The sequence below is a fragment of the Protopterus annectens genome, chromosome 6.part0 (assembly GCF_019279795.1).
Source record: "Protopterus annectens isolate FY-2018-M chromosome 6.part0, PAN1.0, whole genome shotgun sequence".
NCBI lineage: Eukaryota > Metazoa > Chordata > Ceratodontiformes > Protopteridae > Protopterus > Protopterus annectens.
Window position 1 is genome coordinate 584065205 of NC_056737.1, and position 25742 is coordinate 584090946.

The following is a 25742-nucleotide window of genomic DNA, read 5'->3' on the forward strand; positions in this document are numbered from 1 at the left end:
GTTTCTGAGATGTAGATTTTTTTTTTATCTCTAACTCTGCTGTTATATTTATGTATGTTTGCTAGTCGTGGCAGCTACCAAAGAAGAATTAATGTACAAAACTGTTATTTGTTTTTCAAAAGGTCTTATAAGTGTCTGGTTATATCTGCATGTGTTGACTAATGGACATGCTTGTATTACTTTAGAAGCACACAATAACAATTTTATAGATGACTTTTATCTTTTCTGCTATGAGTCACATGAGTGAAACCACAAAGGCACACTACATCCTAAAGAGCATTCCATGCACAGTTTACTTCAGTTATTTAATTATAACTTCAGGTTTATGGAATTCTTTAGACAATATCAAATAGTCACCCTCGGCTATCAGATAATAAGCTGATATATAGCCCATAGTAAAACACTGCATTGTTTCCTAGGTACTAATGACTGCTATTTTTTTTTCATTTATAACCCTTGTGCTATCTGACAAATCACATGGGAGAATATCTACTCAGATGGTGGTTGCTGTTACCAAACTTAATTGACACAATATAAATACACAATCACTGCACTGAAATCCTGCAAAGTGTAAGGTTCTAAAACGAACAGTAGCAAAATAACCCAACTGGTCTTAGAAAATAGTATTGCTTTTTAAGACTATTAAACATACAAATATTCTGGGCCACTTTCAAACTCCATTGTATTATGTTGGGACATAATAGTGTATATATAGCAGTATAGTATTGCTATTATTATAGAGAACTTTGTGCGATCCATAATTAATCCTAGTCTCTAAAAAAAATAATACATCATATACTGATATTAGGCATATCAACTGTTGGTGTTAGCAAGATCCAACCTGGTGGCCAAATGTTTTCCTAAACCAGAATTTAGTATTGTGGTTATAAAAAAAATTAAATATGTGTAGGCAGTGTGTGTGTGTGTGTGTGTGTGTGTGTGTGTGTGTACACACACACACACACACATATATATATATATATTTTTTTTTTTTTTTTTTAGATATATGCACACACATATTGATGAACTGCATTTGATCCAAATGCTTCTTTGATGACATCTATGATCCATATTTGGTCAACTAAACTAATGGTTAACAGGAGTGAAGGAGTAAGAGATCACACAGTTATTGTCCCACACATGGGGGGGGGGGGGGGTAAAAGGGGCTTGCTCCCATACAAACAATGTTTTTTGTTAGTATTTTGTACATACATTTTGCATGTGCAAAGGTTGTTTCTCAGTGCATGAATTGTAATGTGTCAATGTTGACATTATTAATATACACATATTCACAGACACATGCACAGTATCTGTGTATTCCTGATGTACATTTCAGGATAATAGTCATTCCCTGAGATTCAGTAAAGCCTACATTAAGTACACCCTGTTCTGAGTGAACAGACAAAGCTTTTCTCCCCGGGCCTCTACTGAAAAAGGATATGTATCCAGTTGGACTAGCCCGGTCAACAAATGTAAAATAAATAAAATAAATAAATAAATCTTCCTCCTAATTTTAGTTTTCCTACTGATTTTCTTGCAGCATTAAATACTGAGGGAAATTCATAAAGCTTATCACAAAGTGTAGACTACATGTACATGTAGTGTATTCTTTCAGAGTGATTAGAAAGCACAAAAAATGTGGTAGGGTTGTTCTTGAATACAGATCATGTACATTTAGTGTAGGTGTTATTGAATCTGGCCCACTGAATTGATAGCATCAGAAATATTATCTGAAAACATGCTCTGCTATGTTTTTTTCTGCCCATAATATTGTTATTTCTATTGGGTAAGGATATAAACTGACTAAGGTCTTTTATAATAAGAATTGACTTTGAAGAGGATGTATGGTTTGATACCTACTTGTGCTGAAATCTTCCAGAAGAACTGTATCATATCTACTGTCCAGTTTATTATTTGAGGAAATAAAACTTCATTGGCTGGGCTTTAAGTGGACATTTCCAACAAACAGAGGTTTTAAACTGGCAAGAATTATAATGATTAAAAGATACACATGGACAGCATTATTTTATATGTAATTATGATTTTTAGCATTGGAATATACTGTTCTGTTGCCACTTCATATTATGTTATATCATGTAATATAAAACAACGTACACAATAAAACTGAAACAATTTTAACAAGGATTGTGAATAATGTAATTGCTTCAGATATGTTGCTTAATTGTCTAAGTGATCTTCTGCTGAATTTGTCAACTAAAACTATTATATATTCCTTTGGCAGCTAAAAGGACAATTGATAATAGAAATTAAAAGAACACAGACCAAGTAGATCATAGGAAATGCAAAGCAAATGAGCGTACTGGCCATTTATGCCTTGCCACACCCTCCCTTAAACTTTTACCTCCTTTTACAAGGACGGCAATACCAATGAAGCCATGGGTGAATTCATGAGTACCCATCCCATTGTCTTGTTTCCATCAGAAGGAATATAATGTAGCACAATGCTTAATCTGTAGTGGAAATCTTTCCCAGAGGTGGGAAGGCATTACATGATTAATCTCTTTCCACAATAAGCTTTCGTTCATTTAATAGGTTTTATTAAACAAAGAAAAGCTTATAAGTTTTGTGGTCCAGTTCCTTTCTGGTCTTTGGTTTGCTGCTTTTTCATTTTTACTTTGTTCTTTGGAGTTGTTTAGCAGTTTCTCTTTCCACAATGTTATATTTATTTGATAATGTAGGTTTAGATTTCTGGTCCTGACATGAGTAGGATTGTTTGATTTATGGAGATGCAGAAGATTCCGAAGTACAGGGTCCCTAACTTCATGGAAAACAGGACACAGATCAACCTATGGGAGTTTATAGGCACTGAATAAAGGGATAGTGCTTACAGTCTTTTTCTGGTCACATAGGGATTTTAAGTCAGTGATCTTTTTAGTTATGGATCTCTGGGGTTTTTCCAGTTGTTTGATATGTCTAGTCAGATAAATCCCAAAGGATTCATTGTTTTCTCTGATTGGCCTAATCAGTTAGGAATATAAGGAGGCAATGGCGTCTTTAGATTTCAATGATATTCCTTTTGTGATAAGCTGCAGTACTTAGAAGTACTTCCTGACAGATATACATGATGATCAAAGGAGAGGGAATTATCAACTTATTTTCCATTTTCCATAGTCTCTTATTACAGTCTTATTTTGAAGTGGGATGTTGTCTATACTAATAGCTGAGGAGAGGGGTTTGTTTACTGAACATGAGAATATTGGATTTTTTTTTTTTTTTGCATTTAATTTGAGACTGTTATTTGAATACCAGATATTAACAAGTGTAAGACTGTGCTGGATGGAGGGCCTGGGTGTCAGAGTGGGACTTGAGAATGGCACCCAGCTTACAGCCATCCTTAAAACTAGATAACCACAAACCTTGGTTCATCAGAACTGAAAAGCAGGTGTCAAAAAGAAAAAGTCCCAGTACTGACCACTCCAGAACAGTACTGGTCACCTTCATATGCTCTGAGGACATACCCACTACCCTCACTGTGTGGATTCTATATTTTATTTTATTTATTTATTTACTTATTTATTTATTTATTTTTTTGTAGATTTTGTTGACTGAGGTAGTCCGACTAAACTGTGGTAACCATTCCAGCTGCAAAATAGGGAGTTTTATACAGTAGAGAAAAATGTAAAGCTTGAAGTAACAGTATAAACATACAATAACTAAAAGGTAGCTCTACTACAAAAAATCTGCAATCAGTAAAATATCGAGTCATTACATATTCATACAAGTCAAACTATCATGTGAGGGAGATATCAGTAGAAAGCAGAAAGAAGGGAAGGAAAGGCGAGTTTTGTGTATATTTGTTAAGTGACGTAGAGAAGACTAAAGTTGCAGGAAAGTTGATGTAGAAGGTAGTCAGTATGAGCTGGAATTTTGCTAGGGGGAAGACTTGCCTGGGTTAAGCAGAGACAACAGAAGGGCAATAAGGGCAAAGGGATAGGAAACAGTAGGACATTTACATTGTGAAATTAATTTGGGGAGGTATATAGGGGTAAAGTAGGTGTGAAAGGATCAACGTGTCTAGCCTGGTGAGGTACAAGACCACTGCCAGGGTTTTTTAAAGTGTTTTAGCAAGTTTTCAAACCTTGATAGGTTGGTTTGTTATCTGATTGTGGTAGGGACAGAATTCCAGATTTTGGAGACTTATCTTCAGAGTTGTGGTTTTCACTTACGGTTAATATGGACTTGTCCATCTTTTAGTGTTACCATAGTGGTCCTTTTGTGGGTAAGCTGGCAGTCATTTAAGAAAGACTGGGAGGTTGTCACTCATAAAATTTGTGATGGGACCACAGGAAATTATTTTACTTAGGACAAATGTGAGATCACAGCATAGAATAGATATGTTGGAGTATTTAATTTTTCTGATTGAAAAAGTAATGAGTTGTGTGGCATTCTACACATTTATAAAGGAGGAGGGATTAGAAACAGAAATAAATTTCCAGTCAATATTTATGTCACCAAAGATGATGGTTCCCTGGCTGTTATTTGTGGATAGCAAAATTAGAATGTACTATGAAGTTGCATTGTAGCTGCCTGGGGAAATGTAAACAGGGACAAGGCTTTCTTTTACTGAGAGTGCTCTAAAGTTATTAAGCTGAGATGAGGAGGTGCAGAGACAGCTATTGAATTGAGAAGATGTGGTGTGAGAGATATTGAATTGAGATGTGGTGGGAGGGAGATATTAAATTGAGAGGAAGTGCAGTTGAGGGAGCTATTAAACTGAGAGAACATGGTGCTGAGGGAGCTATTACAATGAGATGAGATGGTGCTGAGGAACCTATTAAACCAAGAGATGGAGGTACTGAGGGAGCTATTAAATTGAGAGGAAGTAGTGCTCAGGGAGGTATTACACCGAGATGATGTGGTAGGAGGGGGCTATGAAACTGAGAGGAGGTGGTGGAAGGGAGCTATTAAACTGAGAGGAGGTGGTGGGAGGTAAGTATTAAACTTGGAGCAGGTGGTGCTGAGGGAGCTAATACACTGCGAGGAAGTGGTGCTGAGGTACCTATTAAACTGAGAGGAGGAAGGACTTAGGGAGCTATTAAACTGAGAGGAGGTGGTGCTCAGGGAGGTATTAAACTAAGATGATGTGGTGGAAGGGAGCTATTAAACTGAGAGGAGGTGGTGCTGTGGGAGCTATTAAACTGAGAGGAGATGGTGCTCAGGGAGGTAATAAACTAAGATGGCATTATGGAAGGGAGCTATTAAACTGAGAGGACATGGTGCTGAGGGACCTATTAAACTGGGAGGAGGTGGTCCTGAAGGAGCTATTAAACTGAGATGAGGTGGTGGGAGGGAGGTATCAAACTGAAATGAGGTGGTGCTGAGGGAGCTATTAAACTGAGAGGAGATGGTGCTGAGACAGCTATTGAATTGAGAGGAGGCGGTGATAAGGAGCTATTGAACTGAGAGGAGGTGGTGGGAGAGAGGTATCAAACTGAAATAAGGTGGTGCTGAGGGAGCTATTAAACTGAGAGGAGATGGTGCTGAAACAGCTATTGAATTGAGAGGAGGTGGTGATAAGGAGCTATTGAACTGAGAGGAGGTGGTGGGAGGGAACTATTAAACTGAGAGGAGGAGGTACTGAGGGAGATATTAAACTGAGAGTAGGTGGTGCTGTCAGAGCTATTAAATTGAGAGGAGGTGGTGCTCAAGGAGGTATTAAATTAAGATGATGTGGTGGGAGGGAGCTATTAAATTGAGAGGTGGTGGTGTTGAAGGTATTATTAAACTTGAGAGGACATGTTGCTGAGGGACCTACTAAATTGAAAGGAGGAAGTACTGAGGGAACTATTAAGTTAAGAGAAGGTTGTGCTGAGGTGATGTGGTGGGAGAGAGCTGTTAAACTACGAGGAGTTAGCACTGAGAGGAAGTGGTGTGAGGGAGTTATTAAACATAATGGAGGTGGTGGGTGGGAATTATTAAATTGAGAGGAGGTGGTGAGAGGCAATTATTAAACTGAGAGGAGATGGTACTGAGGGAGCTATTAAACAGATGAGGAGGTGCTGAGGGAGCTATTAAATTGAGAGGAGGTAGTGCTCAGGGTGGTATTATACTGAGATGATGTGGGAGGGAGCTATTGAATGATAGGAGGCGATGTTGAGGGAACTATTAAAATGAGAGGAGGTCATACTGAGGAAGCTATTAAATTGAGAGGATGTGGTAGGATTGAGCTATTAAAACTGAGAGGAGACAGTGTTGCGAGATTATTAAACTGAGAAGATGTGGTGGGATGGAGCTATTAAACTGAGAGGAGGTGGTACTAAGGGAACTATTAGACTGAGAGGAGGTATTGCTGAGGGTGCTGTTAAACTGAGTGGAGGTGCTGTTGACGGAGCTGTTAAACTGAGTGGAGGTGGTATGAGGGAGCTATTAAATTGAAATTAAATGGTGCTGAAGGAGTTATTCTACTGAGAGGATGCAGTGTGAGGGAGCTATTAAAATGAAAGGAGGAGGTATGGAAGGAGTCATTAAACTGAGATAAAGTTTTGCTGAGGAATCTATTTTACTGAGAGGATATGGTGTGAGGGAAGTATTACGCTGAGAGCAGGTGGTACCAAGGGAGCTATAAACTGAGTGGTGGTCATGGCAGGGCATCTGTTTTACTGAGAGGATGTGGTGTGAGTGAGATGTTAAACTGAGTGGAGACTGTGTTAAGGGTGCTATTAAACTGAGATAATGTGGTGTTTGGGAGCTATTAAACTGACAGGAGATAGTACTGTGAGAGCTATTTTACTGAGAAGATGTGGTAGAGGGAGGTATTAAAATGAGAGAAGGTAGTAATGAAGGACATGTTAAACTGGGAGCAATTGTTACCAAAGGAACTATTAACCTGAGAGTAGATGGTGCTGAGGGAGCTATTAAATGGAGAGGAGGTGGTGTAAGGGAGCTATTAAACTGGGATGAGGTGTTACTGAGAGAGCTATTAAACCGAGAGGCAGCAGTGCTGAAGAATCTATTAAAACTGAGAGGAGGAGGTGCTGAGAGAGCTATTAAACCTAGAGGAAGGGCTGCCTAGGGAGCTACTAAACTGAGAGCAGGTGGTATGAAGAGAGCTGTTAAACTGAGAGGAAGTGGTTTTGCGTTAATTGTCAGGGATAGTGGAGAGATGAGTGGTGGGCCCTTGGTTTGAGTTGCTATCACCAGAGAAGGTTAATGGTTTGGCTGAAGTTGGGTAAGGGATATGGGGTATATGAGTTTGTATCTTTATTTAAAACTAAAGCTAAATAGATAGGGGCTGTGTAGTTTGTAGGATTTTTTTTTGTCAGGAAGATGTAAAGTTTGAAAGAGGTAAGGGGAGATGCTAAGGAGAATGTGGTTTGTTTGGGTTCAGAATTCCTTTGTGCAGGTATTATGTATGCTAGTGTGAGGTGTTTGTTTTGTGTAAGGAGAAGTGGTATGTGGTAAGGTGACAAAGAAACAGGATTAACTCATAGAAGGAGATGCTACTGAGCAGTATGGTAATTTGTAGTACTGTGATCAGGAAACGCCCTCTACCATTTCTCTCCAAATATCACTAAAGACTTACTACACTCTCCAGAGCTAAAAACACTGCATCAGTGGGTCCTGATAATATCCCACGATTCCCCGTTTATAGCATGAAACATGGCCTGTCAGGCCCAAGAGAATCTCTATTCACCCGGAGACTCCAGATAGGCTTCATCCCTAGGGAATGAAGGACTGCAGTGGTTATCTCTCTAGACAAATGAGGATCATCAACATAGCCAGGGAACAACAGACCCATTGGTTTGACTAGTCTTTTATACAAGGGAATGGAAAGAGTTATTGTGGATCTCATAGGCACAGGCAATGAAAATTTACAAACACTGGACCTATCCTAGTTCAATTTTGTCAAGGGCAAATCATGCGTGATAAATTTGGTGGACTTCTTCAAGAAGGTTACTAAAGCCATGGACAAGGGCAAAGTAGTACATACTGCCTACCTTGACCTGGCAAAGACATTTAACACAATGCCACACTCAAGTATTATAGCCAAACTCACAACTTTAGGCATAAATTTCTATGTCACCTGATGGATAGCCAAATAGTTCACAGATAGGACACATGAAGTTAGGGTGGGGACTCCAAATCCACTAACAGGCCTGTTACTAGTGGTGTCCCACAGGGCTTGGTACTGGGACTTCTCCTGTTTGGAATATAATTCTCCAAAGCTAAAGCAAATGTAGAGGGTTTTGGCTGATCAGATTTATTGACAACTGCAAGCTGAGTAGAGTAATTGAATTCCCCCAGTCATGTATCTTGACAAGACCAGGAAGGTCTGACACAGACAAATAACTAGTGGCAGAACTATGACCCAAAACTCAATGCAAAAATATGCATAATTATACCCTTTGGGGAGAAAACTACCCCTGCAAATTACAGCATTGATAACACTCCCCTAAGAAAAGACCCAGTGGTAATGGACTTGGGAACTCAGGTTGATAGTAACTTGCACTTTGATCACCATGTGTCCACGGTAGTAATAACATCTTTCTATGTGGCACAACCTGTAAGTAAGGAAATGGCATTCAGATCTAAACAGGTCTGTGCAGTCACTGAGACTTGGATCAAGGCTGCAGAGAGCACCCCAGCCATACATGGCTACAATGTCTTTCACACATTCAGACCCCAAAACAAGCATGAAAAAACCAAAGGTGGAGGTTTTTCCGTCTTCATTAAATCCAAATACACCTCGAGACTGGTAAAATACCAGTCTCAAGCTACTCTGAGTCCAAATATCTATAGGTGAAATACCTTACCACATCATAGCTAGCTACAAGTCTCCCACCATGAATGAGGAGAAGCATAGTGCCTATGTGGATGTGCAAGAGTCACTGAATATACAGCCAAACACCTTAATCATGGAAGATTTCAACTATCCTTTCACTGATTGTGTGACTGACATGAGCACAAACATGATCTCTCTGAGGTTCCTGGACTTTGTCAACTCAAATGCCCCGGAACAGTCTGCCCCCCCCCCCCCCCTAAAGGGCTCAAATGTCTTTGACCTTGTAATTACCAATGAAGAGGGTCAATGCACTATCCCATTGTGTTGCCCTCCCTGGTAAAGACAGACCACAAATCTGTCTTGTTTGAAGTAAAGATCAGACCTGACTCCCCCACAGGAGCAAAAAAAATGAAACATTTCTTCAAAGCAAACTATAGCCTACTAAGCAATGGTATAACAACTTTCAAAGCCCCTGCTAACACAGCCAACAATGACTCCTATGCAGAGGAGTACACAGACTCCCTATATAGCCACTTAAACAAATGCATTGACTTGACTGTACCTGACAGGACCAAAACCAGGTCCTGTCAAAAAAACAAGCCACCCTGGTGGACTTCGAGTATAAATAAGTTATACAACAAAAGAAAGATACTGATATCTAAGATCAATAGGGAACTTACTCAACAGAGGACGAGTACCCTCCACAGCTTAGAAAGCAAATCAGATATCTTGTAGAGTACTCTAAAGCTAGTTATGAGACTAAATTAGCATCCCTTGCTAAAGACAATCATTAAGCATTCTTTAGCTACATCCAAAACCTAAAAGGGAATGCCCAGCTGTGTACCAAACTTACAGTGGATGGTACCACTCACGCTGAACCTGAGGTAATTGGCAACCTGATAGCTGACAGATTTGGAGATAACATCACCCCCCGTCCCCCGTCCCCACCAGCCATACCGCAAAGCATGCCTGACACCAGTCCTCTACCAAGTATCTCTAAAGAACAGGTCATACAAGTGCTCTCCAAGGCCAAAAGCATGGCCTCTGTGGGACCAGATAACATACCAGGCTGTTTACCAAGCAGTTTAAAACAAGGCCTAGTGGAACCATTTGGCAGTCTCTTTAACCATAGCCTGAGCACTTGCTTTGTTCCAGCTGAGTGGAGAACAGCAACAGTAATCCCCTTGCACAAAGGGGGTCCATCAACTAACCCTGGGAACTATAGACCCATTAGCCTAACCAGCCTTATCTGCAAGGCCATGTAAAGAATCATCATGGATCTTATCAACAAGGACATAGGGGACCCTCAGACACTTGGCCTGTCCCAATTTGTTTCATCAAGTGGCGATCTTGCTTATTAAACCTGGTGGACTCTTTTGGGAATGTCACCAAAGCCCTGGATGAGGGTAAAGCAGTACATGCCACCTATCTTGATTTAACCAATGCTTTTGACACAATTCCCCACTCAGGGATCATTGAGAAACTCTCCCAGCTTGGGATTAACCTATACATTACTAGACAGGTCGCCAACTGGCTCATCAATAGAATGCACACTGTCAAAGTTGGGGAGTCCACCTCCACCAGTAGACCAATTACCAGTGGAGTACCATAAGGATCTGTACTGGGCCCTCTATGGTTTAGAATCTATTTTTCTGAAGTCCAAGTGAAAGTAGATGGCCTGCGGCTTACTAAGTTTACAGATGACTGTAAACCAGGTGCAATCATACAGTTCCCCAACAATGTTAAAATATTACAGAAGGGGCTGACACAGACAAATGATTGGTGTCAAAGCCATGGACTAAAACTAAATTCAAAAAAATGTCGCATTATCCTCCTTGACAAAGAAGTATCCCCTACTACTTATAATATGGATAGAATTCATCTAAGCACTAACCCAGTGGTGCGAGATTTGGGAATACAGGTTGATAGCAATCTAAACTTCAAACACCATGTGTCCATAATGGTAAGGAAAGCCTTCTACATTGCACATCTCATAAATAAGGGAATTGCATCCAAGACTAAATAGGTTATAACTGCACTGTACTCGATCCTTATCAGACCACTAACTGAGCACAATGCTCCCTTCTGTATGTACTTCACCAGATACCTGAAGCAACTGGAGAAATCAACCAAGATAATCCAGGACCTTGAAAACATGACCTACATGGAAAGCCTGAAAGCTCTGTCAATGTACTCTTTATCATATAGTCTGTTGAGAGGCAACCTGTGTCTGGCCTACAGAGCAATCTCTGAACCAGCCCTAATGGAAATGCTGAGCGTCCACAAATGAAATGGGACAAGAGTCACTTGCTCCAGGGATCTCAACCTAGCCTGTGAAATTAACAGAACATGCTGGAGAGACAGCTATAACTCCCAGGGATTGACACTCCTCTGGAATAAGCTCCCACTTCATGTGAAGCAAACCTCCTCAATGACCCTTTTTAAGTGCATCCTTGACAATTGGATCTAACAGTTGTCAGTTAGGCTACACAGGTTTTTTACATGGCTGGGCTTGTAAAGGCCATAGGACTATTAGCCTAGATACCTCCGATGAACCTATAAACCTAAAAAGATCATAGTCCCACTATAATTAGCCCTCATTAGACCAATAATCGAGTATAGTGCACCCTTCAGCATGTACCTGACCGGACATTTGCAACAACTGAAGCAGCCTCAGAGGTTCCTCAATAAAATAACACAGGGTGTAAATAATATGTTCTGTGTGGACCACTTCAAAGTCCCTGTACTTTGATCACCCCTCAGTAGTCTGTAGGAAACAATGCTTAACCTACAATGAATTCTCCGATCCAGCTCTGATACATCTGCTACATATTCACAAAACAAACAACACTAGAAATATCCAATCTAAGGATCTAAGTCTTGTCTATAAATTAAACAAAACATGTTGGAGGAATAGGTATATGTCTCAGAGGTTACCTCTTCTCTGGAACAGATTCCCCATTCATGTGAAATAGAGCTCTTCCATAAGCCTATTCAGGCGCAATTTGGACAGATGGATAGGAAATCACAAATTCATTGCTGGCTTGTTGCTTGTTGTCCTTATGGACAGGAACAGTTTGTACAAGTCATAAGTCAAAGGCATATACGAAAGGTGTTCTAGCTTGTGGGCATTGATAATTTGGAAAACTGGGGCAATGAATGGCTAGGCTGTAGAGTCATTAGGCTAGTAACCTCCTATGATACTTTAACACTGCATCGCAGCAGCCCATGAGTTAAATGCTGCAATGCATCTTACCCAAGTATAGTCTTATTTATTTGTGCTGTGCTTTTAATAAAATGCTTTATTAATAGTTTTTGCTATTAAAATCATGACCCAAATAAATTTAGTGTTTCTCTTCGTGATCCAGTGGAAACTATGTGAGAAATCGGGTCTACCTGACAAGCCATTTGATCGACATTTATTTGGTCGACAATTCATTTGGTCGACAAGCAGTTTTATGTGGGGGGGCTTCACCCCCCCCCCTAACTATATCTATCAACTCTAGGGTTGCACAACATTGGGGAGGGGGGAAAATCTGCCTGTTGACCAAATGAATTGTCGACCAAATAAATGTCGATCAAATGGCTTGTCGACCATGTCAGGTAGACCCGAGAAATCATATCACCTCTGGGCTGTCACTGAGGCACACCTCGGCAGATGTACAGCATGCATGCATTAAAGTCTATCGATGCAGCTCATGTTTTTCCTGAGTTGATGTAACTGAGAAAAAAGATCACTATAACTTTCAGTGGTATCAATATGGGCCAAACAAACTTAATGGATGTTGCTTTTCAGTGCACCCATTAGACGAAAATGTACATCAACAATTTATAGATCACATATGGTGGTGCAAAAGCTAAGTCTATGAAGTGAAAGAAAACACTTTAAACATAACCCTGGATTCAGCAAGCCCTGCATGGTGTGCAGGACTAGTGCAGGAGCTCCAACAGGCAATATGTCTGCCGTGCGATCCAGGAATAAGCTGTAGGGACGTGCACGAGCACTCCGCAACTAGTCCTGCACAGACTCAGCTCCTGTATGCAAATTACCCCATTTGCAGGTGAAATCCATGCAAATGAGGTGAATTTGTGATCCAGGAAGCTGGAAGTCAGCCGTGCAGGACTAGTGTAATCTGCAGGAATGTACTTCATTAGTAACCGAGTACATTTCTGCAAACTTCAAAATGGAGCCATGACAGCTCCATGTAAAGGGTGGATATTATGTAGAAAGCATGCCAATGGCCAAATGGCATGGAAAACAGTTGCAAAAATAAAAAAAATTACTTTTATTTTTTTAGCTGATCTCAGCTGTTTAAGCATAGGGCAGCAGCACACAAATGGGATCGGGCAAAAAATAAAATAAAAACCCTAAAATAAGCATTCTAACCAAAATCACTATTTTGCCATTATACTCAATGCCAGGCAGAAGACAACATGGCCAGTGAACAGTGGTTGCTAAGGGGGGAGGCTCAGTGTGGGACCTGTAACTATGCATCAGCAGGCAATCCTATGCAAATGAGGGGAATGATACTGAATCCTAGACTTCCCCTGCATGCTATTCAGCACCCAACAGTGTAAGGGCAGGAATAGCTTGGTGGAAGCCTAGGAGTTATCTGACATCATGGGGGGGGGCTTGTCAGGCACACTGTAAGTGGAGTGGAGCCCTGTGGCTCGGGTTTGCCCTTAGCTTAGCAGAGCTAAGCAAGGGTGTGTGTCTGAGGCTGCCTAGCAGTTTTTACATTGCCTAAGCGGGTGTGCGCACCGTGCACTGGATTTTAAAGGAAAAACAGTAAACTGGGAAATAGCAGCTCTGTGCACATTTTTTTTTATTTATTTATTTAACATTTGTTGACCGGGAATGTCCGACTAGGTTCCACAGAGCCTGTTTTCAGTGGAGGCCCGGGGAGAAATGCTCCAGATGCATGTCTTTGGAATTTGAGCACTGTGTTTGCACAGTGCAACCTGGGGCTTAAATAGGAAGGCAGTGGGAAGGGAAAACAGCAGTAGGAAGGTAATCTAGGAGAACTAACATAACTGACAGGTGAAATGTATCAGAATCAGCCAATGACTCAGGCAGCAGACCAACCCAGCCCAGAACACTACTATAAACTATGAAAACACTTTTCTCTCATGTTTTTCCCAGATACTCTACAACACTGGTGTATACAAGCGGGGGAATTTTAACAAACAAAAACAACAAAATGACAGGGGCTGCAATAGCTATCATACATCAACGTGTGGAAGAGGCTGAGGATGGTGAGGATGAAAATGCTGTTGACCAGTCCACAGTGAGGAGACGGAGAAGAGTGTACAGACCCTGGGTAACCTACCAGGGGCTACATGAGCTGGAGATAGTGTAGCATTATAGGGTGGACAGGGACCTCCTACAGAAAATTGTTGAGCTGTGCTGGCCACACCTCACACACAGAACTAACAGAAGGGAACCCATCCCAGTGGATACCAAGGAATGTGTAGGCCTAAGAATTCTAGATACAGGTACCTTCCAAAGGCCAACTGCAGATATTATGGGGATCTCACAGGCATCAGCATCCAGGATACTCCACCAGTTCCTGGATACCATGTCAGCACATGCCGGTGAGCACATATATTTCCCCAACATCCATGAGGCGTTGGCCAGCAATATGCATCTCTTCCACCAAATAGCAGAATACTCTGAGGTAGTGGGTGCTATAGACTGCATGCGCATATGTATCAAAGCACCGCCTGGTGAGCGAAGTAGGGTCTACATCAACTGCAAGGGCTTCCACTCCATCAACTGCCAGGTCATGTGCGATGCCCAGGGCATTATAATGAATGTGTGTGCTGGCTGCCCTGGAAGCTATCACGATTCCCACATCTGGCATCTGACGCAGCTGTACCAGAGATTTGCCAGTGGGGACATCCCTTATGGTCACCTAGTGGGGGATGCTGGTTACACACTGGAGCCGTGGCTGATGGCATCCATCAGAAATGCACACACACCCAAACAAGAACTCCATAATGAGGCACATGCACAGACCAGAGTTGTAATAGAGCGTGTGTTTGGGATGCTCAAGTTCCGGTTCCGGTTCCTAGACACATCTGGTGGAGCCTTGCAGTACTCCCCAGCTACATGTACTCAAATTGTCATCGTTTTGCCATGCTGCACAATATGATCCTGTGGAAACAGCTGCTGCAGGAACAGCATGGGGCAGGGCCACACAGCCCCCCACTATTGCCAAGGCCTGCACAGGTACAGAGTGACATGGAGGAGGAACAACCTGAGCCTGCCCCAGTAGGCAGAAGGAGGCATGCCCAGTATGTCCTGGCCTTGGCAAAGAGGCAAAGCATAGCACATACACTGACACTGGAGGGACCCAGGGAATGACACTACTCTCTGACTCGCACATACAGTAAAAGGGATGCCAAACATGATACTACCTGTGCTCAATCATGTATAGGGAGTGTACTATGTGCATCTGACATAGGTAGCCCTCCAGCACCCTCCACAATACTGGCACACCAACAAGGTAGGTCACTCTCCTTACCAATTGCCGAATGGTGTAGTATGTGTTGTTACTTGTATCTATGGTATGGATGTGAGCATGCAGGAGAATTGGGTGTCTGAATAGGATGCCAGCAGATAGTAGACACCTATAGTGGCACCATGAGATCTGTAACAAATACTGGTGTCACCATAGTGGCCAGTACTACACATGGTGACAAAACCCACTGCAGGAAATGTGCTGGGCCACATGTGTGTGCATATAGGTTCATAGGTTCATAGGTTGGTACTGGGCTATCTGCCCGAAGGCATATATTAGCCCAGCCACGTTGTGCAGTATTCACCGCCCCTTTAGTAGTTCCCTATTGGCAGAAAAAAAGACAGAAAATCCACCCAAGGATGGCCAATCAACGAAATCCACAAGTGTTCCAATTAAAATGTAGTCCTTTAATATGAATAAAACTTCGACTTAGTAGTTCCCTAGACCCTTGTACTAGCAGCTAGTACCCTTGGCCCCTATCTAGTAGTGCTGTTGGTGTGATCCCCGGTGTGAACTTTCTGTTACCCATCCACTCATCAAGGTTCCTCTTGAAGAGTGATAGTTAGGGGCTCTGTCTTATGTAGATCGGGACCTTGTTCCATAGTAAGGGAAGTCTCTGTGAAGGGAATCTATCCCTCCAGCATGTTCTATTCATTGTTGTGTTGAGGTTTATATCCCTAGAGCATGTAGCTCGAGTAGATTTGGTTTTGCTAAGATGGAGCATGTTCAACAATTCTGGGTTGGACATGGCTCTGTACGTTAGACAGAGATCGCCTCTGAGAAAGCGGTATGCAACAGAGTACAGTCTTAGCTTTTTCAATCGTGCTGCATAGGGCAACTGGAGATGTCTAGCCAGGTACATTCCAATTGGTGCATTGTACTCAATAATGGGTCTGATGAGGGAAGAGTAGAGGGGCACCATTACATCCTTAGATCTTGATGTGAACCCTTTCATGATCAGATGGGTCACATAGAAGGATTTTCTAACCACTTTGGCAACATGGTTATCAAAGGAAAGCTGACTATCTACTTGGGTCCCAAGATCCCTTATTTCTTCTTCAGATTTCAGGGGATTACCTCCTATGTTGTAGTTTGCGGGTACTCTGTTTTTTCCAAAGGGGATTACTATGCATTTTTTTGCATTTAGCTTGAAACCATGGCCTTGGCACCATGCATCAGTCTCATTTAGGCCCTTTTGGAGGATCTTCATGTCGGCCGGAGACTCTATTATAGCACCCAGTTTGCAGTCGTCCGCTAACTTAGTCAGCCACAGCCCTTCTGTGCTTGCCTTTACTTCTGAGAAGTATATGCCAAACAGGAAGGGCCCCAGGACAGAGCCCTGAGGCACACCACTTGTTACTGGTCTGGATTCGGACATAGATCCTGCTACTCTTACTTTATGGGATCTGTCTGAGAGCCAGTTTGCAATCCATCTTGTGACATAAGGGTTTATGCCCAGGCTGGTGAGCTTATCAATAATACCTGAATGGAGAATGGTGTCAAATGCTTTAGCAAGGTCAAGGTAAGCCATGTGTACTTCCTTTCCCTTATCTATAGCCTGAGTAACTGTCTCATAGAAATCCACCAGGTTCAGGAGGCATGATCTGCTCTTGACGAAGCCGAACTGTGTGGGGTCCAGTGACTGGAGGTTCCCAATCTCTCCATTTATGAGTTCCATAATGATTTGCTCCATAGCCTTACAGATCAGACTGGTCAGGCTTATTGGTCAGTAGTTCCCAGGGTCAATTCTGGCCCCACCCTTGTGTAGCGGGACCACCGTTACCGTGCACCATTCTATGGGCACATATCCTGTGGAGAGGCTGAGACTGAACAGGGTATTAAGATGCGGGGTTAATTCCTTTTGGAGCTCGCGTATGACACAGCCTGGGACACCATCTGGTCCCATGGAGGCAGTGTTTTTAGCTTTAGATAGAGCCTTGTTAACCAACGTATCAGTAATAATTGGACTTACACAATCGCCTGGATGGTGGGGGGGGGGGTTTGTACTGAACCTGTCAGCCAAGATGTTGGCAATGTCAGAAGGGTCAGTGTATTTTGTTCCATTTTGTACTCGCTCAGAACAGACCTGAGCATCGCCATTTAGGTTTTTGGTGTAGCCATAGAAGGCCTTATGGTTATCCTTGGCATCCTTGGCAACTTTCTTTTCAAAATTAGCTTTAGTTGACTTGATGAGGGCCCTCAATTTCTTACTAATGCTTATCAGGGATGATTTTTCTACTTGAGATTTGGCCTTTTTTTGTACAAGTCTCCTCCTTTTATTGTAAAGTTTGCTTATGGCCGTGGTCCACCGGACTGGTTTCTTCTTGCTTGAGGAAGGAGTCTTGCTTTTATTTGGGATAGCACTGTCTATGCAATCCTGAAGATGCATATAGAGTGCCTTGGTGTAGGATTCCGCATCCTGGATATCATTATCCTTCTGCAAGGGAATAGTGAAGCTTTCCATTTCAGATGCAAGCCGTTTGAAGTTTGCTTTGGAAAGGTTTTTGACTATGGTTTCTTTGACTGGGGGAGATGGAGGGGTGAGGATGTCCAGAGTTATCAGTTTGTGGTCAGATCTGACCAAGGAGGGAGTGATAATGGGTGTGGTACAATGGGCGCCCATATTTGTGATGATTAAATCCAATATGTTGTCCCCTCTAGTGGGGGAACATACTAGTTGTTCAAGGGCATTTGAATTTATAAATTCTATGAATCGCTGAGCATAGGAGTTGGAACATTGGTAGTTCACCCAGTCTATACCAGGGTAGTTGAAATCACCCAAGATTATGGTGTTGGGTAGGACCTTTATATTTTCCAGTGTCTCAAGGTATGCAGAGTGAGCATCTTAGGACATGGTGGGTGATCTATAACCAGCTACGACTTGAAATGTGGTTTTGCCTGCTGATAGTTGCGCATGGATGATCTCTGGGGCATCATGCTGCGCTACTAACCTGGAGATATGGGTATCCTTGATGAATATGGATACACCTCCACCCTTTGTACTGTGATCCGGTAACTGAGGCTGGAAGCTATGATATGAATTGTAACCTGGCAGTGCTGGGGTGCTCTCTTGAGCCTTGAACCAGGTTTCCGTCACTGCACAAACATTGATTTTCTCCATGCTGAGGAGAACCTTGAGTATGTGCATTTTGAGGTTGAGACTTCTGGTGTTGAGTAGCATTACCCTTAGTTGACTCATATGACTCACACATGCCAGTCAGGGAGGTTCACATATCCAACAACAGTTTCAGCCAGCAGGACAGGTGTAGACAAACACAAACAAAGGCTGTGCTAAGGCCTCTGAATGATGGCTATGGGTAATGTCCCCCCCAGGTCTACACAGACAGACTACAGCAGGTCAGGCAGTGGGATGTTAGTTATGAAGGGTAGGAAGTCAGAAACTGATATGTAGGTCAATCAAACCTAAGAGCTGCAGTAAACTGATATGCCTCTAGTCAGCATGATAGGTTAGAATACAGAATGAAATGGAGTACCTGATATACCAGTACAGTCATAGCAAATGTGCACAAGTCTCAGGTGCGCCCCCCCCCCAATCCTATGCAGAAATGTAGAAACAGTCAGGTGTGCCCCCCCAGTCCTATGTAGAAATGTAGAAACAGTCAGGTGTGCCCCCCCAATCCTGTATAGAAATGTAGAAACAGTCAGGTGTGCCCCCCCAGTCCTATGTAGAAATGTAGAAACAGTCAGGTGTGCCCCCCCAATCCTGTATAGAAATGTAGAAAGAGTTAGTTAGTTGTGCCCTCCCAGTCCTATGTAGAAATGTAGTAAAAGTCAGGTGTGCCCCCCAATCCTATTTAAAAATGTAGTAGCAGTCTGGTGTGCCCCCCCAATCCAATGTACACACATTGTAACAGTCAGGTGTGCCCCTTCAATCCTAAGTAGAAATGTAGTAACAGTCAGGTGTGCCCCCCTCAATCCTATTTAGGAATGTAGTAACAGTCTGGTGTGCCACCCCAATCCAATGTACACACGTTGTAACAGTCAGGTTTGCCCACCTTCAAGCCTATGTAGAAATGTAGTAACAGTCAGGTGTGCCTACCCTCCAATTTGATGTAGACATGTAGTAACATGTATGTGTAGGTATAATACCAGTGCAGCACAGATGACCTGAGGTGGCCAAGGTAGCAGGATAGATTGTAGCATTTGTACAATATGCAGGTATGCATGTGTTAGGTTGTTGTGTGTTTCATATTGTGTGAGAGTGGTCAGTATGTATGCATGTAGAGGTTTGACCTCATGGCCATTGCTCACTACTGCCGATGACAGCGTCAAGTTCTCACAACTGCACTGCCAAAAACAGTTCTCCCCAGTATAACACATGTTAGCAGTAAGCCATTGTAAATGTAAGGTGGTAATATGTGTCACCATCTGAAAGATCGACATGGCATGACTGTTGGGCTACATCTACAAGCAGTGCACAGGGAAATGTACCCCAGACATACAGTATATAATGTGTAACTGTGAAATGGACACACCCTTGGAATTGTACATACAGGTATGCATCACATTATCTGGGCTTGTAGTAGGGAATACCAATGTCATATGGCCGAACACTTGCAGATCACAAAGGTGATAGGACTGATGTATTGAGAAACAGTTGCTGTCCCTGCACAAGCCAGCATAATGCAATACTCCATGCATATCTGTGAGTCAGATGCAAGTGGTGTCCATAGCACACATGCACCCAGCTGACCCAAACACCACCCACAAGTACCTCTCTGGTCGTATCCCTGCTGTTGGGAATGGGTACAATATGACCCCTGCCTGTGTATGGCAATAGTGAAAGAATGCAGCATGCAGTGCAGGTATGTCCCTAGCTGTAAGTAGCATTCTGCCAGCATCCACACTACCTGATCAATACTGATAGAAAGTATTGACATGAACACCTAGCACACCTACCCTGTCACCCCAGGGGTATATACTGTATGGCATTCTGGGACTGTAGGGCTGACAGAATGCAATGGCCTGCTACAGCTAGCCTGCATCACCACCAAATGGCCTACAGGCCTCTGCCAAAGTCCTGTATCTCACCCGTACTGCCAATGTATGTTATGTCATGGACACCCAAATAACAACATAACACACTCCACGTACACCATATGCAAGGCCATGTGGACAAACCACAGTAACATGTCCACCATGTCCCACTGCATGAACTGTGGACCAACACCAAAACACAGCTGTGATGAGGTGATAACTATAGGGAAAGTATCAGAGAATGTATGCATAATATATGGAAGAGGATAGAATAAAAAGGGGTGGGTGAGAGCATGGGCAGCATGGAATATGCAAGGTCCAACACACAGCCTTGTGCACATACTATCCCTGGCTGCAAACACAAAAATCGGTGGCTACAAACCTGCCTGTACACCACAATAGAGGTAATGTCCTGACTTATGACCCCTGCCTCTGGGTAACCTGTGTGAATCTGTGCAGCTGTGAGGTATTGCCACAACAAGATAAGGCAATACTGTCATGTCGATGGATGTACAAGTATGGGATCCTCTGCCAGCACTGTACCAAGTTGCTGAACTGGAAGCACAGACCCAGCAGCAAATGTCTGCAGCTCCCCCTCCAGAATGGCTTAACTTTCCATGAATATGTAGGCATTTGACCACAATACTGGACACAGCTGCATTCACCCTGTGTTCCCCAAGACATCACTGTGATCAAAAATGTCCACCTGACAGTACTTGAGTACATAAAACATCACAGTGTATAACAGTACACATGTCTGGATATCTCTGCTAACACCAGTACCATGTAGCAGAAGCAGCACCCACACAATCGCCTACAGTACACACTATCCCTTGCACAGTTTGACCCCGTATTGCCAACCAATCTACAGATTCATAGGTTCATACTAGGCTATCTGCCCTAGGGCATTTATAAGCCTAGCCAGAGTGTGTTTGGCTTTTGCCACCCATTTTAAATTAATTTTGCTATGCCCTTTTTCGAGGTTAGTATACTGTGCCTCTATCTAACAGTGACACAGAAGTGATACCCGGGGTAAACCTACAATCTCCCATCCACTCATCAAGATTCCTCTTGAAGAGAGTCAATGAGGGACTCTGCATAACCAGGACTGGGATTTTATTCCAGAGTGAAGGGAGCCTCTGGGTTATGAATCTGTCCCTCCAGCATGTCCTATTTATTTCAGTGCTGAGGTTCAAGTCTCTCAAGCACGTAGCTCGATGGGATGTGGATTTTCTGAGGTGCAGCATGTCCATTAATTCCGTGTTGGACATGGCTTTATATGTCAGGCACAGATCGCCTCTGAGCAGGCGGTATGCCACTGAGTAGAGCTGGAGTTTCTTTAACCGGGCAGCATATGGCATCTGTTTGAGCCCTTTGATCCTCTTGGTGAGGTACTTTTGGGGTCTTTCCAGTTGCTGCAGGTGTCTGGTAAGGTACATCCCAAAAGGGGCATTGTACTCAATTATGGGCCTGATGAGGGATGAGTAAAGAGGCACGATGACCTCCCCTGATCTAGATGTGAATCCCTTCATGATTAGGTGGGCTATATAAAATGTTTTTCTAACCACTTTGGCCACGTGGTTGTCAAATGAGAGATTGCTATCAACTTGGGTCCCCAGGTCCCTAATTACTTCTTCCGTACTTAATGGATTACCACCTATGTGGTAATTTGTGGGCACTTTGGTTTTGCCAAAGAAGATGGCTATACACTTTTTGGCATTTAGCTTGAGGCCATGGCTCTGGCACCAGTTGTCTGTTTCTATGAGGCCCTTTTGGAGGATGCTTGTGTCGGCTGGAGAGTCGATTATGGTGTCCAGTTTGTAGTCTTCTGCGAACTTGGTCAGTCACAGTCCTTCCGTGTTGGCCTGTACCTCCGAGAAATATATACTGAACAAGAGAGGTCCCAGGACTGAGCCTTGTGGGACACCACTTGTAACTGGTTTGGAGTCTGACATGGCTCCAGCAATTCTAACCATGTGGGTTCTGTCCTTGAGCCAGTTTGCAACCCATCTTGTGACATAGGGGTTTATATTTAAGCTGGTGAGCTTATCTATAATGCCCGGGTGGGGTATTGTATCGAAGTCTTTTGCGAGGTCCAGGTAGGCTATGTGGACCACCTTCCCCTCGTCAATGGCCTTGGTGACTGTTTCAAAGAAATTGACCAGGTTTAAGAGGCAGAATCTGCCCTTAACAAAGCCGAACTGGGTAGGATCCAGTGTCTGTAGGTCCCCAATATCTTTATTTATGAGGTCCATGATGATCCTTTCCATAGCTTTGCAGACCAAGCTAGTCAGGCTTATGGGGCAATAGTTTCCAGGATCTGTTGAGGCACCACCTTTGTGGAGAGGGACCACTGTTGCTGTACGCCACTCTTTGGGTACATATCCTGTAGCAAGGCTGAGATTGAACAGTAGTTTTATGTTTGGGTTTAGCTCTTCTTGGAGTTCATGTAGGATGCAGCCCGGGACACCGTCTAGTCCCATTGATGCTGTGTTTTTTTGCTTTGGAGAGGGTGGGTCTTACCTGAGCATCTGAGATGTCAGGGGGGCAGCACACTGCTGGGATAGATATTTACCCTTTTGGTGGTTGGGGGGGGGTTTGCGCTGAACCTGTCAGCTAGGATGTTGGCAATGTCTGTGGGTTCGGTGTATTTTTTGTCATTTTGGACTAATTATGAGCATATCTGGGAATTCCCACCCAGGTTCCTGACATAACTAAAGAAAGCCTTGTGATTATCCTTAGTGTCCTGTGCAATTTTTCTCTCTAAGCTGGTCTTAGACGATTTTATGAGTGCCTGTAGTTTTTTGCTAATACTGATCAGAGATGCCTTCCCTTTTTGGGATTTTGCTCTATCATATAGTAGCTTCCTCCTTCTGTTGTATAGTTTGTTTATGGCTGAGGTCCACCAGACAGGGCATCTGCCTTTGGAGGATTGGGTCTTGGTTTTATTTGGGATTGCATGATCCATGCATTCCTGAAGGTGTTCATAGAATGCGTTTATAAAGGATTCTGCGATCTGGGCCATATTTTCCACAAGCTCGGGGGCTTTGAAAGATTCCACCTCAGTTTTGAGGAGTGTGAAATTTGCTTTAGAGAAGTTTTCCACTGTGGTTTTCTAGGCAGGGGGTGGGGTCGGGATGTGAATATCCAGTGCGATTAGTTTATGGTCTGATCTTACCAGTGAGGGATACACTTCTGGTCTGGAGCATAGAGTCCCCATGTTGGTGATGATCAGGTCCAGTATGTTTTCCCCTCTTGTGGGAGTGGTAAGAAGTTGTTCCATAGCATTTGAGTTTATAAATTCTAGGAACCCTTGGGCTAGGGTGTTGGAGCTAGAGTAATGCTCCCAGTCTATGTTTGGGTAGTTGAAGTCACCCAATATAATGGTGTTTGGAGAGACCTTCATATTTTCTAGTGTTCTCAGGAAGGCTGAGTGGGGTTCCTGGGTTTGGGAGGGTGGTCTGTAGCAGGCTATAAACTGGAAGGCAGTTTTAACCACTGTTAGTTGCACATGGAGAGTCTCTGATGCTTTGTGCTGTGCCACCAACCTGGAGGTGTGGGTATCTTTGACAAATATTGATACTACCCCTCCTTTTGTGGTTCGGTCCACGTTTTGGGGCTGTAAAGCATGGTATGAGGTATAACCTGGTAGTGCTGGGGTGCTCTTGGGAGCCTTGAACCAGGTTTCTGTTACTGCACAGATATTGATATTCTCCATGCTAAGGAGAGTTTCTAGTGCGTGCATCTTGAGGTTTAGACTTCTGGCATTGAGTAGCATTACTGTTAATTTCTTATCCCTTGTGATACCTATGGAGGTGGGTTTGTCTTTTGAGCCTTGCCTAAAAAAAGGCACTATGGGGGTGGCAAGAGCCTTTGCCAATATCCGAAAGCCCAGGGGTGACAGGTGCAAGCCATCCCTAGTGAAGCATCGTGGCTTGTCGAGCATGTCATCCCAGGCTGACAGGCATTGGATCCCCTTTGAATGACACCAATACTTAAGCCAATTGTTGAAATTGATCATCTTGTCTTCATATTGTGGCATCATTCTTGGTGAGGGTAAGATGCTACTCAAGGTCAGGGTCATACCGGCCTGGGCTACATGCTCAGAGAATTCCTCTATGTCTCTATTCATGTAGTCCCGGGAGGTAAGTCTCAGGTCATTCACACCAGCATGGACAATGACTGAGCCATATTTGTACTTGCCTTAGAGTGACCTGAGTGCTTGTGTTATGTGGCGGATCCTAGCGCCCGACAGGCAGCTCACCGTGACCTTCTCCTTGTTCAGCCTGGTGAGCAGGACGTCAGTGTGCCTGATGATAGAGTCACCTATTACAAGTGTATCAGGTGTGTTGTTTAGCCTTAAGAGCTGTGACTGTTTGGCACACTGGCTTTGTGAGCTATGTGTTACACGTGTTTTGTTTTGGGGTAGCGGTTGCTTGGGTGTCTGCTTTGGACGTCTCTGCTGCTTAGGCAGATTTTTATTTAGAGCCTCCGAGTATGTTTTTGTGTGTTTATGTGTTTGGTTTGCTGTCATGGTAGGTCTATGTGAGACTGGAATTGTAGTGAGTGCGGTTTCCTTCTCCTCCTGACTGGTTATGCCAGTACTGAGTTGAGAGAGCTTAGCCTCCAGTTTGGCTATATGGTTGCATCTCTCACATGCGTTGGAAATTGGAGGAGGAGAGGGTTGTCTGTGTACATGAGGCAGTTGTAACATTGCCTCAAGATTCCCAGATTCACCAGCTGGACCTGAAAGGAGATTGACAAATGACCTTTGGAAATGCTAGAATAGTATTGGGAATAACTTTATAATTGAAAAAAAGGACCAATGGGCAACAAGGTACTCAAGGGGAGTTTGTGAGGGTGTAGTGCTTTTAATTTTTTAGTGCTGACATATAATTGCTTTAGTGAGCAAATGCCAGGATTTAGAGTAGGAATATGGTGTTTATTATGAGAACTAGATCAGTTCTAAGGGAAAAAGTGAAGAGCAGACTTTATGGAGCCGAGAATGGTTTAAACCCAATTAAGTGGCGCTGACCGATGCTCTACTATGCGCAAAATTGGGCAAAGCCGCGGTAAAGCGGGTTTTATACAGGGGGACTTGAAAGAGCTAGAAATTGGCCTAAAACGGCCAATAGACTACCAGATTCTTGTGCTGGGAACTCTCCTCAAGGGTTAGATAGGCTGCTCTAAGCTTCCCACTGCCACTGGTGAACAAAGAAGCCTCCCCTTATCCAAGAAAGGAAATGGGCAACACAGGAACTTTCCAAAAGTCCAGAATACAGCAAAGCCTGTATTTGGACTACTCTAGGTCAGGAAAGATGGGAAACAAGGATAATTTTTTTGTTTTTTTTTTTCTTTTTTTGCAACAAACAGCAGGAACATGCAATAAATATGTAACACAGGCTAGCACACTTGAGTGTGTAGCCTCAACAGGTAAATGCAACAAACAGGACAAACTTTAAAAGTGCAGGTGCAAA

The 25742-nt window shown here is 43.2% G+C and overlaps 1 protein-coding gene across 1 annotated transcript in view; it reads left to right on the forward strand.

Moving 5' to 3' along the window:
- The window catches only part of MDGA2 (MAM domain containing glycosylphosphatidylinositol anchor 2), a 4933289-nt gene that overhangs the window by 4417642 nt on the left and 489905 nt on the right, over window positions 1–25742 (forward strand). The gene's annotated exons all lie outside the window — the stretch shown is intronic.